This window comes from Carassius auratus, chromosome 7 (genome assembly GCF_003368295.1).
Source record: "Carassius auratus strain Wakin chromosome 7, ASM336829v1, whole genome shotgun sequence".
NCBI lineage: Eukaryota > Metazoa > Chordata > Actinopteri > Cypriniformes > Cyprinidae > Carassius > Carassius auratus.
In genome coordinates, this window is record NC_039249.1 from 9,125,470 (window position 1) to 9,142,694 (window position 17,225).

Below are 17,225 nucleotides of genomic sequence, written 5' to 3' on the forward strand. Positions count from 1 at the left end.
ATGGTGGGGAAGGGGGGCTGGGCATGATTTTATCTGCACACCTCCTCATCAGGTCACTAGCGTGGACGGATGTAGCCCCAAAGCAAATCATGACTGATGAGGTGACAATGTCCTCAATGGTGCCAATGTATTAGAACCTGTTAACAGAGGCAGATGAAACATATCTGCTATCATCCTAATTAATGTTTTCATCCTACACGAGACCTTTAGAAACAATGGTGCTAACTGACCCGTACAGTGAAATAATATCACTGTCTTTACATACATTTATGAAAAATAAAAAAAACAGAATATATATTTTCTGAATATATATATATATATATATATATATATATATATATATATATATATATATATATATATATATATATTCAAATAATAAGATGTGGCCAATGAGATGTGTCTTTAATCTAGATTTAAACAGAGAGAGTACATCTGAACACCGAAAGTTAGGAAGGCTATTACAGAATTTGTGAACCAAATGAGAAAAAGCTCTATCCCTTTAGTGGACTTTGCTATTCTTGGTACTATCAAAAGTGTTATAGAAGACCAGTTAGGTACGCAGGAGCTAAAGCATGAAGGGACTAATAGGTAAGTAAATTTATTTTGTAACTGATACGGAATTAGGTAACCGTGCAGAGACTGTAAAATTAGGGTAATATGATCATATTTTCTTGATCTGGTAAGGACTCTAGTCGCTGCATTTTTGACTACCTGTAGCTTGTTTATTGAAGATGCAGGACAACCACCTAGAAGTGCATTACAATAGTCCAGTCTAGAGGCCATGAATGCATGAACTAGTTTTTCTGTATCAGAAACAGGTAACGTGTTTTTGTAGTTTGGTCAAGTTTCTAACATAGAAGAATGTTGTTTTTGTAACATGGGAAATATTATTTTCAAAAGACAAGTTGCTGTCTAATATTATAACACCCAGTTTTTTGACTGTAGAGGAAGTAACGGTACATCCATCTAGTTGCAAATTGTAATACAAGAGATTCTGTGTACTGTTTTTTGGTCAAATAAGTAATATCTCTGTCTTATCCAAATTTGATAGGAGAACATTTTTAACATACTCTGTTGGTTTAGATAATTTAGAAGTTTCATCTGGTCTTGTGTTTTATATAGTTGAGTATTATCAGCATAACAGTGGAAACTAATCCCACATTTTCTAATAATATTACCAAAGGGCAACACGTATATTGAAAATGGCAGACGACCTAGGACAGATCTTTGTGGCACTCCCTACTTTACTGGTGACAATTTAGATGACTCCCCATTTAAATAAACAAGTGGTAGCGATTGTACAAGTAGGATCTAAACCAGCTTAAAGCCTGCCCATCAATACCTGTATAGTTTTGTAATCGATCTATAAATATGTCATGATCTATGGTGTCGAATGCAGCCCTAAGATAAAGTAAAACTAGCAATGAGATGCAGCCTTGATCTGACGCAAGAAGCAAGTAATTTGTAATTTAAAAAAGTGGAGTGAAATTCTTTATACAGATAATTTTTTTGCAGGAAGGAGCACAATTGAGCAGATATTTTCAAAAACAAATTGACATAAACGGAAGATTAGAAATGGGTCTGTAATATGTCAGTTCACTTGGGTCTAGTTGTTGTTTCTTAATAAGAGGCTTAATAACCCCCAGATTGAATGGTTTTGGGATGTGACCTAAAGATAATGATGAGTTAATTATATTGAAAAGTGGTTCTTCTGCTACAGGTAACAACTCTTTCAGTAATTACGTGTGTACAGGATCTTATAAACGTTGTCGGTTTAGATGCAGTGATAAGTTTATTTAGCTCTTCCTGTCCTATATTTGTAAAGCACTGCAGTTTTTCCTTGTGTACGATGAATGAAGCTGAAGTACTAGACCCTGCAGAATCTATATTCGAATTGTATTTCTGGTGTTATCACTAAACTGTGAGGGAATATTTAGATTGTGTGGTGTCTGGTTATTTGTTATAGCCAATGTGCTAAAAACTGGATTGTTTTGGTTATTTTCTATGAGTTTGCAGTTATGCTTGGCCATGGCAGTTTTAGAGCCTGTCTATAGCGGGACATACTGTTTTTCCACGCAATTCTAAAAACCTAAGCTAGTTTTTCTCCATTTGCACTCAAGATTACGAGTTTCTTTCTTGAGAGAATGAATATTACTGTTGTACCATGTAGTACGTTTTTATCTAAACTTTTTCAATTTGATGGGGGCAAAAGCTTCTAATCTATTAGAGAAGATAGTGTCCATGTTGGTAGTCATTTCGTCTAGTTCATGTATATTTATGGGGCCACAGAGCAGTTAGTTCTGCCTGGATGATAACTCGGATCCATGTAGTTAATATCAGTAATACGCAGCATGCACAATACAAGGAAATGGTCAGTAACATCATCTTTTTGAGGTACAAACCTACGCAATATAATAAAATCTAGCATATGATTAAAATAACGAGTGTGCCAGGTGATGTTTTGCTTGACTTCAAAAGAGTTTATTAGGTCAGGAAACGCAAGTCCTAACACATAATTTGTATTATCAACGTGCATTTTAAAACCTCAGACAATAAGTTCTTTATCAACAATTAAGTTAACCAATAGGTCTGAGAGGCAATCTGCAAATTCTTTTAGGAAATCTGTATGGCCCTGGTGGTCTATACACAGTAGCCAGAGAAAGAGATAGGAGATATTCCTTTTGCATATCTGACAGTATTTTAAGTATTTTAAATGAGTTAAACCTGTATCTTGTTTTCTAAATATCTAAATATTCTTTTCTAAGAATATCACTATATATTGTTGCAACACCTCCAGTCTGATGGGGCTTATGCTTATAAAAGTAGCTTGGCGGGGTAGACTCATTTAGACCAGTATAGTAATTTGGTTTGAGACAGGTTCCAGTCAAGAACAAAAAAAAATTGCACACCTGGGTGATGAGGAGACTTGGGAAAAGGAAATGGCAATAATTGGATGCCAATAATTGTGGCCAACATGAACTAGAGAAAGCATTTATTTCATAACAAGATTTTCCCCCCACTTTCAATTGTTTTACTTCAATGATAGGTTAAAATTATATAGAATTAGAATATATATATTTAAACTGCATTTTTTAAATTCAGTATTCTACTAGAATTCATTTATTTATTTATTTATTTTAAAGTTGAATTACTTGTACAGCCAAGCCAATTGTTTATAAAATGACACTTCTTAAATTTTTGACTAGAGTGTGTGTTCTATTTGAAGTGTATAATTCTGAATGGTTTGTTTGGAAGACATTTTGCTGTCTCTGTGTGCTGCTGTGGCTCATGCTCATTCTGACTGTGTGTGTTCGAGAGAGACGCACATCGCACTGGGCGCTATCTCTGTTATGTGAGTAAACTGCTATTGGACCAGATGAAGGAACAGCTTGTTCCAGTGACAGTGACGCTCCCTGTTTGTTTTTCTCTGTGCAGATCCCGCAACTGGCACCATGTTAACGCAACAAGTACTTACATGATTAATAATGACAGCATGATGAAGAAGTGCATCATCATAATCTCAATTACTGCCACATAGCACCTTACAAGAGCCTGTTGCTGCAAACATGTAGTGAATTTAATCAGAGCAACTGGAGAGGAAGGCAGAATTGATGATGCACATTTGGGTGTCAGGCTTAAAAAAAGAGAATGCTTATCAAGGGCCACACAGCGGATGCTAAATGACTAAACTCTAAACCCTACCAAAGGGTCTCACATTAGCCGATGGATCAGAATGCCTTTGTGTTTAAAACACTAAACAAATCACTGGATGGTAAATTGCAAAAGTCTTTAAGGCACTAGATCAGTCCTTTCATAGAAATATACTTTTTCTCACAGTGATGCATTTGGGGCAAAGCCATGACAAATATGCTGGACAAAAATGTAGATGTCTGGAAAGAATTGCATACTAAGGTTGAGCAGTCTTTAATAGTCAGATCTGCGTTGGGGATTTTGATTTTTTATGAAACAAGTTTTGTGTATGCCCGAGTTTTAGCTGCTCAGTGATAGATGTTTCTATATTATTCTTATTTATCACCTTTACTGAGGGTCATAAAGTCTTTATTCACTTGAGGAGCAACAATAAATCTTTAACTGACAAAAGTCTTGCTTTTCTTCTTGTTGCTCTTTTTCCATCCATCCTTCCTATTTCACTTTTTCACCTGCTCCTTTTCATAAATTGTCTTTGTCATCCCTCTTCATTTTGTTCTCCTTTCATTTCTCAAGCTGTCCCCCTTTTGTTCCCTGCATGTGTCTCTCTCTGTCTTGCACTTTCTTTCACTCTCTCTTCCCAGTAATGAGGTTTCATGCCTGCAGTCTTGTTTGCTCACTACTAGACCATGAACAGATATGAACACTTAGAGTAGAAAAGTGAAACAGAAAAGGATCAATTAGAGAAAAGGCATAAGTGTGAATGAAGTGCAAAGGAAAATGTTGCAAGATGATAAGTGCTAACAAACAAGCTCCTTAAATAAACCACGCACACACACACATTTGTTTCTGTGAACTGTGTGGATTTTCCACATTACTTTGATAATGACCAAACAATATTTTTCCATCCCCTAACCCAACCCTAACACTAAATCTACAGAAAACCTGTTTGCAATCTTACAGAAAACCTTTTTTGCATTTTCACATTCAGAAAAAACATAATTAACTATGTTTAATAATGTTTGTCCTTTGTGGGACAATGGCAAAATATCAGGTTTTACTTGCATAAACAAGTACACACACACACACACACACACATTCCTGTATACAGTGCCTTGCGAAAGTATTCATAATCTTAATTTTTTTTGTAAGATATTTTGTATCATATTTTGTCATGTTGCTTTATGTAAAACTGTTACAAATTCATTTTTCCACACATTAACAGTCTTTAAAAAAATAAGGTTCTTAAATGGTTTTTTGGCAGGGTGTATGGTTCCACAAAGAACCTTTAATATCCAAAGAACCTTTCCATTGCATTCTTTGTAGCACATAATGGTTCTTTAAACTAATGGTTCTTCACACTCATCATGTTATAAATAATTTTGTTAAAAAGTGAGATTAAGTGAGCTAAATTGTCCTATCTGGTACAGAACTCATACCAGACTAATTTTCTATTATTTGCATTCAGTTATAGTGTAATAAAAAGTATTAATTTTTAGTTATAAATAGTGTTGTGGTGTTTCTTAATTTAAAAAGACCACTAAATCCTTTTATATCTACTATCTATTTTAATGCTGTTTTGCATGACTCAAAAAAAATATTAGACTTGTTATTTAAGTATAAAAAATACTGCAGTCATGTTTTAAAATTATATAAAAAATGGCGGAGTGATCCCAAATCTTAAAGGCCGTGTTGCAGGGTTAATTTTTTAACGAATTTGTGCAATTTGCTTGTTGGTAATAAACATTTAAACTGTTATCCATTGTATTTTATGTTGTTGGGTATCACAAAATGGAATATAATACAAAAAAGTAGGTACTATCTTACAGCGGTCTCCTTTCCCCCACAATGCATTGCATTACGTCACGTTGGGGAGAGAATTTTCCAAAGCCGCCTTGAGAGCATTGAGAGTGACTAGAGAGAGACGAGTAGTAGACGAGAGTATTCAGATAGCGCAGATTATAGATAAATAGATAAATACATAGATATATATGGATAGATAGACTAGATATATAGATAGATAGATAGACAGACAGATAGATAGATATCGACCAACAGCGACCAAAACGCACTGACTTCCCTACAGCACAAGCTTTCCAACGCAGTTTCCATGGGAAGGCACCTCCCACACAAACACCTGCCAAACACAATGACAAACACATGCTACGTTTGCAACAGGGGGACAGGGTTTCATTTTTTTTTTAAGCACTCCTGGGCGCCGCCATTGGCTAGCGGACCCCCACCTGCTGTTAGCATTCCATTGACTCCAATTCATTTTGACGTCACTTTGACAGCGAATAACTTTACATCTGAGGCGTTTAAAGACTCCATTTGTCCATTAATTATTTCTAAAGAAACACGAAAATGTATAAAAGGCTCCATTACCTTGTATCTTACGTTATGGCCACGTAGAAGCAGTTTTTGTAAAAAATAGGCTAACGATTGCGTCATAACCAGCGACTCTCTGTCGCACCGTAGAGAAATTACCGTATGGACAGGAGGAGAAGCTCGCAGGCAATCTTTTACTGTCTATGAGGCAATCGGAGGGACGTGGAGGCATAAAGTCAAGGACGATAATTAATCAGAATACTTACCAAAATTTGCTCCTGTTCACGCTCGCCTTCTCTGCAAGATTTGGTGGGTGATTCAGATTTCTCTTGGCACAGCGATTAGAAGACTTACAGGTTGCTCACGTGACATCTACGTCATCAAGCTCAGTTTGAGTCTGCACCACTGATCTACATAAATAACTATATTATAGATCAGTGGTCTGCGCAGTACGCCCGACCCCCAGGAAGTGCGTGCTTCTAATTGACTTCATTTTTCTCCATTGAATCCAACGGGGTCGCTGTGTCCATTTCTTTTACTGTCTATGGTTTGCAACAATATTTTCACCGGAGGAAGAGATAAATGCTTAGAAATGTCCATATCATGATGCTTTCTATTTCTAGACGACAAAGACAAAGTTTACCAGTTCTATGACACTATGACAAAAGTTACCAGTACTTATCTGAACTAACGTCATTATCACTGCCACTAGATATAAAGAAAAACGTTGATTTTCCATTGTGCTATTCAATGACAGTAAAAAATATATGTGTCGATATTTTGCACTGCGAAGCTAAATGATAGCAACTCACCAGGACACTTCACCAACTCATTCTCCTCGGACCATGCATTTAATTAGCTTTGATGGACTTCATATTTATAAACACTGACTTGTTAGGAGATGTCTTCTTATTAAAATCATACAAATTCCTATTAATTCAATGGAACTTTTTCGCACACTAGGGATTACCAATATGGCGGCGCTGAGGCTTCACTTTAATGATGTCATGAGCAATCCAGTTCAGTGGTGTGCACGCTGAACACTGTAGTCTCATTCAAACGTTGGAACAGAGGGAGTTGCCATGGAAACGGGGCGACAACACCAACTGACAAACTTCTCTAACTGCTGTTTCACTGCTTTAAGGTGAGTTAGTACCTAAAATCACAGAAATATCACATACAAATTTTCCAGACACTTTCTTACATGTAACTGACACATTTCTGTTGAATATTTACTTAACAGAAAACTTTGAAAGAGTCCGTTAGTGTCTCAACTATTTTCAGGCAAGGTAAGCTAACAGTAACTCTTTAGCTTGAGCTCTTTTTAATGGGAGTTTGGGCTTTTAATCACATCTTTATGTATAGAAAAGAGGTTTTGATAGATTTGTAAAGGGTTTAATGTCAGTTTGTCAAATGTTTATTGAAAGTTGTCTAACTTATTTAGGCAAAAATATGCACTGCACTGTTAATCGGTGATGTCACTTAGAAGGAGTGTGAATAAACTGAATCTAATGTTAGTTCAAACACATCTGTATCTTTAATGGTAAACAAATATTGATAAAAAAAAAGTTCTGTGGTTTCAGGAGTGATAATATAATCTCACAATGGAAGAGAAGCTCCAGAATTTCAAAGTTTCTGAAGAGAGCTGCTGACAGAAATAAAGGAAACACAGCTGAGGTGAAAAAGATCTTTAAACCCTTAACTGTCACCCCCCCCCCCCCATTTTTTAAATAGGCATTAAAGTGCACTATACAAACTTAAATTGCTGTAATTTATGAACACTTTGGAATATAAACCTAAGGTTGGTCTCTTTTTTAGAGAAGAAGTTATAGAAGTTTAAATGTACTGTAAATAATATACGCTATATTAATCTAATTTTATTTTATTTATTATAAATATTTTACATAACAGGTTTTACTCTAAAACTGCTATTAAATTAAAGCTTTTTGTGGAAAGGTATCACTATTTCCACAAAAAAAAATGTTAAAAAGCAAAAATTGATTTCAACTGTTTTAAGAATAAGAAATGCAAAATCCTTTTAAAAGAAAAAAAAAAACAGCAAATCAGCATATTAAAATGATTTCTGAAGGATCATGTGACACTGAAGACTGGAGTAATAATACTGAAAATTCAGCTTTTTATCACAGGAATAAATTAAAATTTACAGTATATTAAAATAGACAACAGTTATTTTAATTTTTAATAATGCAAATTTCGGACTTGCATCCTCAGTAGTTCGGACTTTGCAAGTTCGACTTGGGAGTAGTGGTCGACTGATATGTGTTTTTTGACAGCCAATGTCGATATCTTGGAAAGCGGGGGGCCAATATAAAGCCAATTCGATTTTTTAAAGTATTATTATTAATATTTAAGAAATATTTAATCATTTGACAATGGGTTAAAACATAAAAGTGTAAAAGAAAAATGCTTATACTTTAGATGACAGTATCACAAATAAATATTTAAAAAAATATAATTAAAAATAAAGTAAACACTGTAACCTATAGGGCACTCAGTATTCTGGGAAGTTTGTGTGCACTGGGAATCATATTTTCAAATAAAGCCAGGGTAACCCTCATTTTACATACAAGCACACAGTGAAAATTACATGAATGTGACAGTGGGCAAATGCATAAACCGCAGCAGAGTTTAAAATTTAAAGCATTCAATTCACACGAACTGATCATCACTCAGAGAACACGCGATCATGCTGGATAAAAATGCACACTTTACGAGATCTCAGCTGGATTTGACTAAGTTTGTGAAATTAAATGTTCATTAGTCATTCAGAGATTTGTTTAAATTATATAAATGCATATTTGCTTAATGCTGAAGGCAAATGAGAAAGTATTATAATGTTTGCCTTTCTATTACTGTAAGGCCTAACATAAAAGCAATTGTTATAATACTTTTTGTATACATTAATTACTTTGTTTAACCATTCTATCTGATTATTAGACAGAACTGTTAACAACTACAACGAACAATAGAGAGAGTGTGAGCACTCACTTATTTTATGTACAATCCTATTAAAGAAAATGTATAGCATGATAAATGTAAGGATATTGATCTGGAAGAAATGGGGCCATAAAGAACCTATTCATTAGTGGTCCTTGGAAGAACCTTTAAAAAGGGTTTCTGGGATGGTACTTAAAAAAAAACAGACATTGGTAGTATGTACTCTTTATGTACTAATATGTACTTTTAAAGTTATAATATATACCATTTAGGTGTAAATAAGGCATAATACATTTTAGCTTTTATAACTTAGATACCAACTGCTTTTTTCTGAGTGTTAATTGAAATTATACAGGTCTTATTGAAGGAACTTACTTAGTTATTTTTACTCATATGCTGATGTTAAAAATAAATATATTCTACATGGATAATGTTATGTCTGTTATGTCACTTCACTGTCAATCACTTTCAAAACCTCCTGGGATAGCCATAAAGTGTCCATATCGAATATGAACTCCAGGATCTCAGTCGAAGTAGTACTGTAGGTCATCCGGATACTTTTCATCTATGTTTTTCGAATACTTTGAATTCTGACATACTGCTCTTTTGCTATACTCTTTTTCACATACTATGTAATGTAGAAGTATGCATATTAGGATGCAGCAATAGTCTTTTTCTCGTAGTTGGTGGGTGGCTGATGCACTGTTTTATGGATTGTGCAGCACCAGAGGGAGTGTGAAAGAGCATTATGTGTCAGCTCTGTGTGTAGGCCTATATGGGGGTAAGAGACTCGAAGGAAAGTAGTTTGTGTCTCATTTGAGGCAGGGACATTGTTTCCTTTTTTTTTTTTTTTTGCTTAAAGTAAAAACCAAGATCCCTTCAGTCTCTAAACTATTATGTCACTCCATATGCCAGCAGATGCCTTTGCTGCTGTTTTGGGTTTAATTGTACTGTATAAAGCTCATTTGTGTGTGAATATATTTACAGAAAGTAGTTGGTTTATAAAGGCAAAAAAGTATAAGAGAATTGTACATGTCCACAGTGCATACCGTGATGACTCATAATTTTATTGTAGAGTTTTAAAGCTGTGAGCAGGTTTGGAAATCACACACACACACACACGCACACACCTTATATAACACTTGTACTTGCAGTGCCTGTAATCATCACTGCAGATTGCCTAAAATATTGGTGGTTAAATGTGTAGATACCACATGATTAAGATATTCGTCATATGGATTGTATAGAACTGTTTGCAGTGAGGATGTGAAACAAATGTCAGGCAAATATGCCAGATTCACTGATCGAAAAGGTCATTTTCAAGAAACAAAACAAGTTTTGTTGCTGACATTTGTGAGGCACTTTACGGCCAAACCCGGTGGCAATAGTGCATGACTAAAAACTGAGACTTAAAAATACTGCATACATTTTATTTAAACATAGTTTATATCATTTATGATGTAACTGATACATGAACATATTTAGAACTTGTGAATTAACCTCAAATTTTAAATAATCTACACATACACATGTATACACATTTAAAATGTTGACTGGTTGGCTTATTTTGTGCTAAAAACGTTATATAGAAAATATAACAATAACATAATAAATGAATGCATTAATAACACATTATTCTTGAATGCAGCTTGTTGCATAATACATTATTGTCAACGTAATATCTATGTTGCTTTTACCAGTTCAAATATGCATGTTGGAGCAGTAAATGTAAAATAATATATGTAAAATAACACAGTTACACAGATGTCAAGAGGTCACTTTTACAGAGTAATAGCTCGCTTCATTATGATATTACAAGGCAAGACCTTGTGTTATTGTTAGAAAGGTTTTATTTATTCTTGTATTATCAGATGACTAGAACATGACGAGTAACAAGCCCTGTGACTATGATTTTTCTGCCTCAGAAGTGTATGTGAGTCATTTTTAAGGCTGATTCCGAAATTAATGTTTCACTGCTGTTCTGTCTTCTCTTCTACACTTCAGTGTGGTTGCATTTATTTGATAATTTTTTTTCATTAATGCCATGATCCTTCAAAAATCATTTCAAATAAAGACTGAGTAATAACTGCTATGAATTCAGCTTTGTTTTCAACTTTAAATTGTAATACTACATTACAGTATTAGTTTTCACTAAATCTTTTACTTTTTTACAAATTATAGTGCATTAGAGACTTCTTTCAAAAACAGTTTAAAAAAATAAATAAAATAAACCCTAATTATTCCAAAATTTCAGCAGTGTATTTAAGTATATATATGTTTTTGAAAACAGCAGCAAACGATTTTCATGTTAAACACTTCGATTTAATTCTTCCGTCCTCTTTTTCCCCTTCCTCCCACACACGCACACACATTTATTCTAGACTGTTCCTTTGTGAGTGAGAATTATGCTAATTTAATGTTTCTTTAATAACTGCTTCTTTACCCAGCATGCACTGGGCCTAATGGCACTCATCATCCTCCATTCCTAGGCTTATTTCCTGTGATTAAGAACTGCCATGGCACCATGGTTGCTTCTGTATAATTTTCTCCCAATGTTTATCAATTAAAGCCTGTCCTCTGTCTTCAAGCAGCAGACTAATTAGTCAAGCATTAAACTGAAATGGAAGTGAAGCTACATTGATGGCTGTATTGTTTGGAAAATGATGTGGAACTTGTGAGTTGTGTTTGTGCCACGTTGTGTAATTACTAGAGGCCTTTGCTGCTCGGACAATCCGGATCTGACTCAACAGGTTGAGGAAGACATATGGACGCTCATCTGGAGGGTGAGTCATGATGAGGGGGTTATTAAAGTAAATTAATAGCTGCTCTTAGAAGCTGTCTTTGGCATCTGGAAACAAATGCAAAGTGGAAGAAAGTTTGCTTATCTGTGACAGGAGTTGTTTTCTCTACTCATTAACATTAATCTGCAAGTAAAAAGAACAATTTAATGATTTGTGATGTGATTTTGCATTTTCGCTTTCCAAAAATTGCTTTTGTTTGGATCAAAGATATTCATAATCAAATCTGTGCATTTTTTTCTTATGCCTTTGAGTTTTGTCTTATGTTTTATAGCTCCTTGCTCTGTTGTCATCAAATGTAATATTTAAATCTATAAAATATGTCCTGCTTGGACAAGTTAAAACAAAAGTCATTTTAGCATGAGCTGGAAAAGAATAGTTTCAGTTGCAATGAAATGTTACCCGTTTAGGTATGTTGTTATTCTCTTTTGTTAGCAGTAAGATCAGAAATTGGCACCATATAAGTAAAACAGTGTACAAACCCAATTCCAAACAAATTGGGACACTGTACAAATTGTGAGTACATTTTTTTTTTATAATTTACAAATCTCATAAACTTATATTTTATTCACAGTAGAATATAGATAACATATCAAATATTGAAAGTGAGACATTTTGAAATTGTCGGTGAACACAATCCACCGTGTCATTCGCCGTTGCTGGCTAAAACTCTATAGATCAAAAAATAAGCCATATCTAAACATGTTCCAGAAGCACAGGCGTTTTCTTTGAGCCAAGGCTCATTTTAAATGGACTGTGGCAAAGTGGAAAACTGTTCTGTGGTCAGACGAATCAAAATTTGAAGTTCTTTTTGGAAAACTGGGACACCATGTCTTCTGAACTAAAGAGGATTATCAGCGCTCCGTTCAGAAGCCTGCATCTCTGATGGTATGGGGTTGGATACGTGGATGTGGCATAGGCAGCTTACACATCTGGAAAGGCACCATCAACCCAAAGAAAACATTTGGCTCATCGTAAAGAGGAAGATGCAACAAAGAAGACCTAAGACAGTTGAGCAACTAAAAGCCTGTATTAGACAAAAATGGGACAACATTCCTATTCCTAAACTTGAGCAACTTGTCTCTTCAGTCCCCAGATGTTTGCAGAGACTGTAATAAAAAGAGGAGGGGATGCCATACAGTGGTCAACATGGCCTTGTCCCAACTTTTTTGATATGGGTTGATGCCATTAAATTTAAAATCAACTTATTTTTCCCTTAAAATTATACATTTTCTCAGTTTAAACATTTGATATATCATCTACGTTGTATTCTGAATAAAATATTGAAATTTGAAACTTCCACACCATTGCATTCTGCTGTTATTCACAATCTGTACAGTGTCCCAACTTTTATGGAATCAGATTTGTACAATAAAATTAGCGTTACATCTGTTAACTGATGACAGTTACAAAAATCTTAAAGATATTATATCAGTATCATATGATCAATGTATCATAAATAGGTGTTTCATATATTTGAACAGCTCTGCGGCAAATTTTTTTTAAAATGATCCCTGTCCCCTTTCATTTCACAGTATTTTAAATATATTTGCTGAGGTGCAATCATTTCAAGGCCAAAGACACATACTAAACATACTTGAATGTGTAATTTAATAAAATGAGGGTAAAGTACCAAATTATTTAGGTAATCACTTCTTTAGTAAGTCTTTAGCCCATAACAACCAGTACTTTGCAGACCCACATGTGCCGATGGTGGCCCACAGGGTGGTAAAATTGGGATAATCTACAGCGGAAGCTCGGTGAAGTCCAAATTTAACGCAGAGAGTGGGTTATCATCATCATCATCATCGTAATAAATATAATTATCTGCTACAGCAGCAACAAGCTCTCTGTCTTTCTCTCCCATTTCTGAGATGCGTCATATGGCTAGGTCAAATCCATACAAGTGCCAGGAAGCGAAAGAAAGCAAATTAGGAAAATGGAAGCGAGAAACTACATAAAGCATTGAGTCACTAGCAGTCAAATCCTGTAACTCTTATCAAGGGAGGGCTGAATCTTACCCTTTGTCCTTCTTGAAGTTTTAAACACTCCACTGTATGTGTAGCCTTAAAAAGTTTGACAGTGGCTCTAAAAAAATCAATTTGCTACTGTTCCTGGAATCGTCAACAGCGAAAGCACTTCATAGAACTGTGTCTGTTATCCTCACACCTGCTTTTCCCACTCACCAAACAGACACACTATCACTTCTGCTGTAACAGTAGAAAGACTGAGGCCACTAGGTGGTGCTTCTGTAGCTCAGTCGCCATTTTGGAGTGAAAATTCCAACTGAATAACAGACAGAACAGAAACAGACAGAATAACAATGAAATAGAAGTCAATGTGGAATAAAATAACAAAATGTTGCTCTGTTGAAAAAAACCCAGCATATGCTTGTTAGGTGTGTTTTGAAGCTGGGATGCTGGTTTGAGCTGGTTAAAAGGGTTAAATTCATCGAAAAATCATAATTATGTTATTAATAACTCACCATCATGTTTTTCCAAACCCGTGAGACCTCAGTTTATCTTTGGAACACAGTTTAAGATATTTTAGATTTAGTCCGAGAGCTCTCAGTCCCTCCATTGAAACTGTGTGTACAGTCTACTGTCCATGTCCAGAAAGGTAAGAAAAACATCATCAAAGTAGTCCATGTGACATCAGAGGGTCAGTTAGAATATTTTGATGCATCGAAAAAACATTTTTGTCCAAAAATAGCAAAATCTACGACTTTATTCTGCATTGTCTTCTCTTCCGTGTCTGTTGTGAGAGAGTTCAAAACAAAGCGGTCATATCCGGTTCGTGAACTAATCATTCAATGTAACCAGATCTTTTTCCTTTTTTACCAAAGCCTTCGGTTTACCCGCGCTCATAACACAAGCACAGAATCAGTTCAGAATCAATCATCAAAAGAATCAGTTCAATTCAGACGCCCTGTGTGTCGGTCTGCTTCATGCTGAATCACACATGCGCAGTATCATCAGCTCCTCGGTTCTCGAATCTGACGCGTCTGACAGAAACAGTTCTTGACTCGAGAAGAGTCAATCTTTTGTTCGTTATCTGGTTCAGCTTGGTGTTCATCTTCAGTTCTCTCTTCACATCAGTTCAGTCAGTGTACTGTTTGAGTAAATTAATTACTCCGGGATACTGGTTTGTTTTAACTCAGAGGGAGTGTCAGCCACGTTTAAAAAGTTAACAGCTTAAGTCATTTGTGGATTAATGCGTATTGGAGATGCGAACCGTTTAAAATGATTCAGTTCGATTTGGTGAACTGGTTCAAAAAGAACCAGTTACATCGAATGATTCGTTCGCAAACCGGATATGACAAACCGCTTTGTTTTGAACTCTCTCACAACAGACACGGAAGAGAAGACAATGCTGAATAAAGTCGTAGATTTTGCTATTTTTGGACCAAAATCTATTTTCGATGCTTCAAAAAATTCTAACTGACCCTCTGATGTCACATGGACTACTCTGATGATGTTTTTCTTACCTTTCTGGACATGGACAGTAGACCGTACATACACTTTCAATGGAAGGACTGAGAGCTCTCAGACTAAATCTAAAATATCTTAAACTGTGTTCCAAAGATAAACTGAGGTCTCACAGGTTTGGAAAAACATGAGGGTGAGTTATTAATAGCATAATTATGATTTTTATGGAACACTTTAAGCTGGTCCTTTGCTGGTCCTAAACTGGTCCGGCCATCTTTAAGACCAGCACATGACCAGCAATGAATCAGCATAAACCAGCAATGGACCAGCTTAAAGCAGCAAAGGACGAGCTCAAACCAGCAACCCAGCTTCAAAACATATCTAACCAGCATATGCTGTTTTTTTTCAACATGGTGGTTAATCCACTGCAAAAACATTTGACATTATGTATTGATTTGGAGAGGAGGCCTTAGAGTAAAAAAGGTTGAGAACCACTGGCTTAGACAAATGTTTCACATGCTGAGAATAATAACCTAAAATATAAGTATATAAACCTACCTCTCACACCAGAAAAATACGAATTGGCCAAAATGCTTCGTCTGACTTTTCTGAGATCATCTACTCTTCCCTGTGGATTACCTCTGACCCACTTTCTATATGTTCTGAATTTCTGCTTTTTAAATTTTAGAATATTGAATTTGATATTGCATATTTCTTCTCCATCTTGAAAACTTTAAGTGATTTGCTGTCTAATATTTCAGAACCAAAAAAATTCTGTTCGAAAATACGTCTATAAAAGTCTGCCAAAAAACTATTTAGCTCTTTTAAATTTCAAATGTCTAATACTCAAGCAAGAAAAAAAAAAGAAAAAATCTAATTCAGAACTATGCTAAATACCACATAATATTGAGTTTGTTAAATGACACTTGCCAAAAATTCTAATTTACACAAAAGTAATTAATTCAGTTAGTTTTGTCTTATTATAAGCTCCATATCAGAGCAGCATTTCATTATGAACCCGAGATGCGTCTCAGTGCTGCCTGTCTTTGGTGGAAAAGCGGAAGTGCATTCTTTCCTGCTAGGAAATCTAGGCATTAATTCCAGGACCCGATATTGTCATAAATGTATTTTTACTGATGCATTGTCTGTGTTAATGGAGAAACTACACTCATTCAATTGCAAAAACACATACATCGAGTCCTCCCCAAGGTCATATATGACCCACAAAATGCAATTTAGACTGAAAGAAATTGTTATTGTGATTCATTAGGTATCATCTTTCTATGATTATTAGACAACTGACCATCTGCAGCATAAACCTATTTTTGGTTTGTACTTGTGCTGCTAAAGGAAAGAGAGATGATTACTTTAGAGGCCCTCCAGATCCTCCAGAGAGATCATAAAGCAACCAATTATCTTATTTTTGACAAGGTCAACAACTATGACAAATGAAAGTAGTTTGCAAGATATTAATTAATTAAAAAAATGTGTGCAATATAATATTTTGTATTATAACAAAAATGTATTACATATATATATATATATATATATATATATATATATATATATATATATATATATATATATATATGTGTGTGTGTGTGTGTGTGCTTTCATTATTTCATTCATAAAAAGCAGATTTATATCTATATTTATATCTTTATATTTAAATATATATATATATATATATATATATATATATATATATATATATATATATATATATATATATATATATATATATATAAATCATGCCAATTTTCATGTCTTGCTTCCTCAAAAGTTTTAGTGTTTTATTCAGTATTTCCTGCTGCATGCAGCACGCAGAGGAAATCTTTCATTCTTTCATTTTGTGTCATGTATTCTTATATATTGGGTCCACAGGATAATGCATGTTTTTCTCACCATGTTGAATGCCTTGTCTACTGAATTTCATTCATAAAAGCTTCTTGGAAGAGGCCCTCTTTGCGACTGCCTGCTCTGTGGCTGATAGTAAAAGACTGTTTCTCAGACACAGATTATGTCAAATCCAAGATTAAATTTCTTTGTCAGTTATAGCAGT

The 17,225-nt window shown here is 34.8% G+C and overlaps 1 long non-coding RNA gene across 1 annotated transcript; it reads left to right on the forward strand.

Moving 5' to 3' along the window:
• Positions 1-6,978: 6,978 nt before the first annotated feature.
• On the forward strand, positions 6,979-12,244 carry LOC113105288 (uncharacterized). The gene is made up of 4 exons (XR_003292332.1): positions 6,979-7,123; positions 7,223-7,268; positions 7,563-7,656; positions 11,648-12,244. It is a non-coding gene; the product is annotated as an uncharacterized LOC113105288 (long non-coding RNA).
• The last annotated feature ends 4,981 nt before the right edge of the window (positions 12,245-17,225 follow it).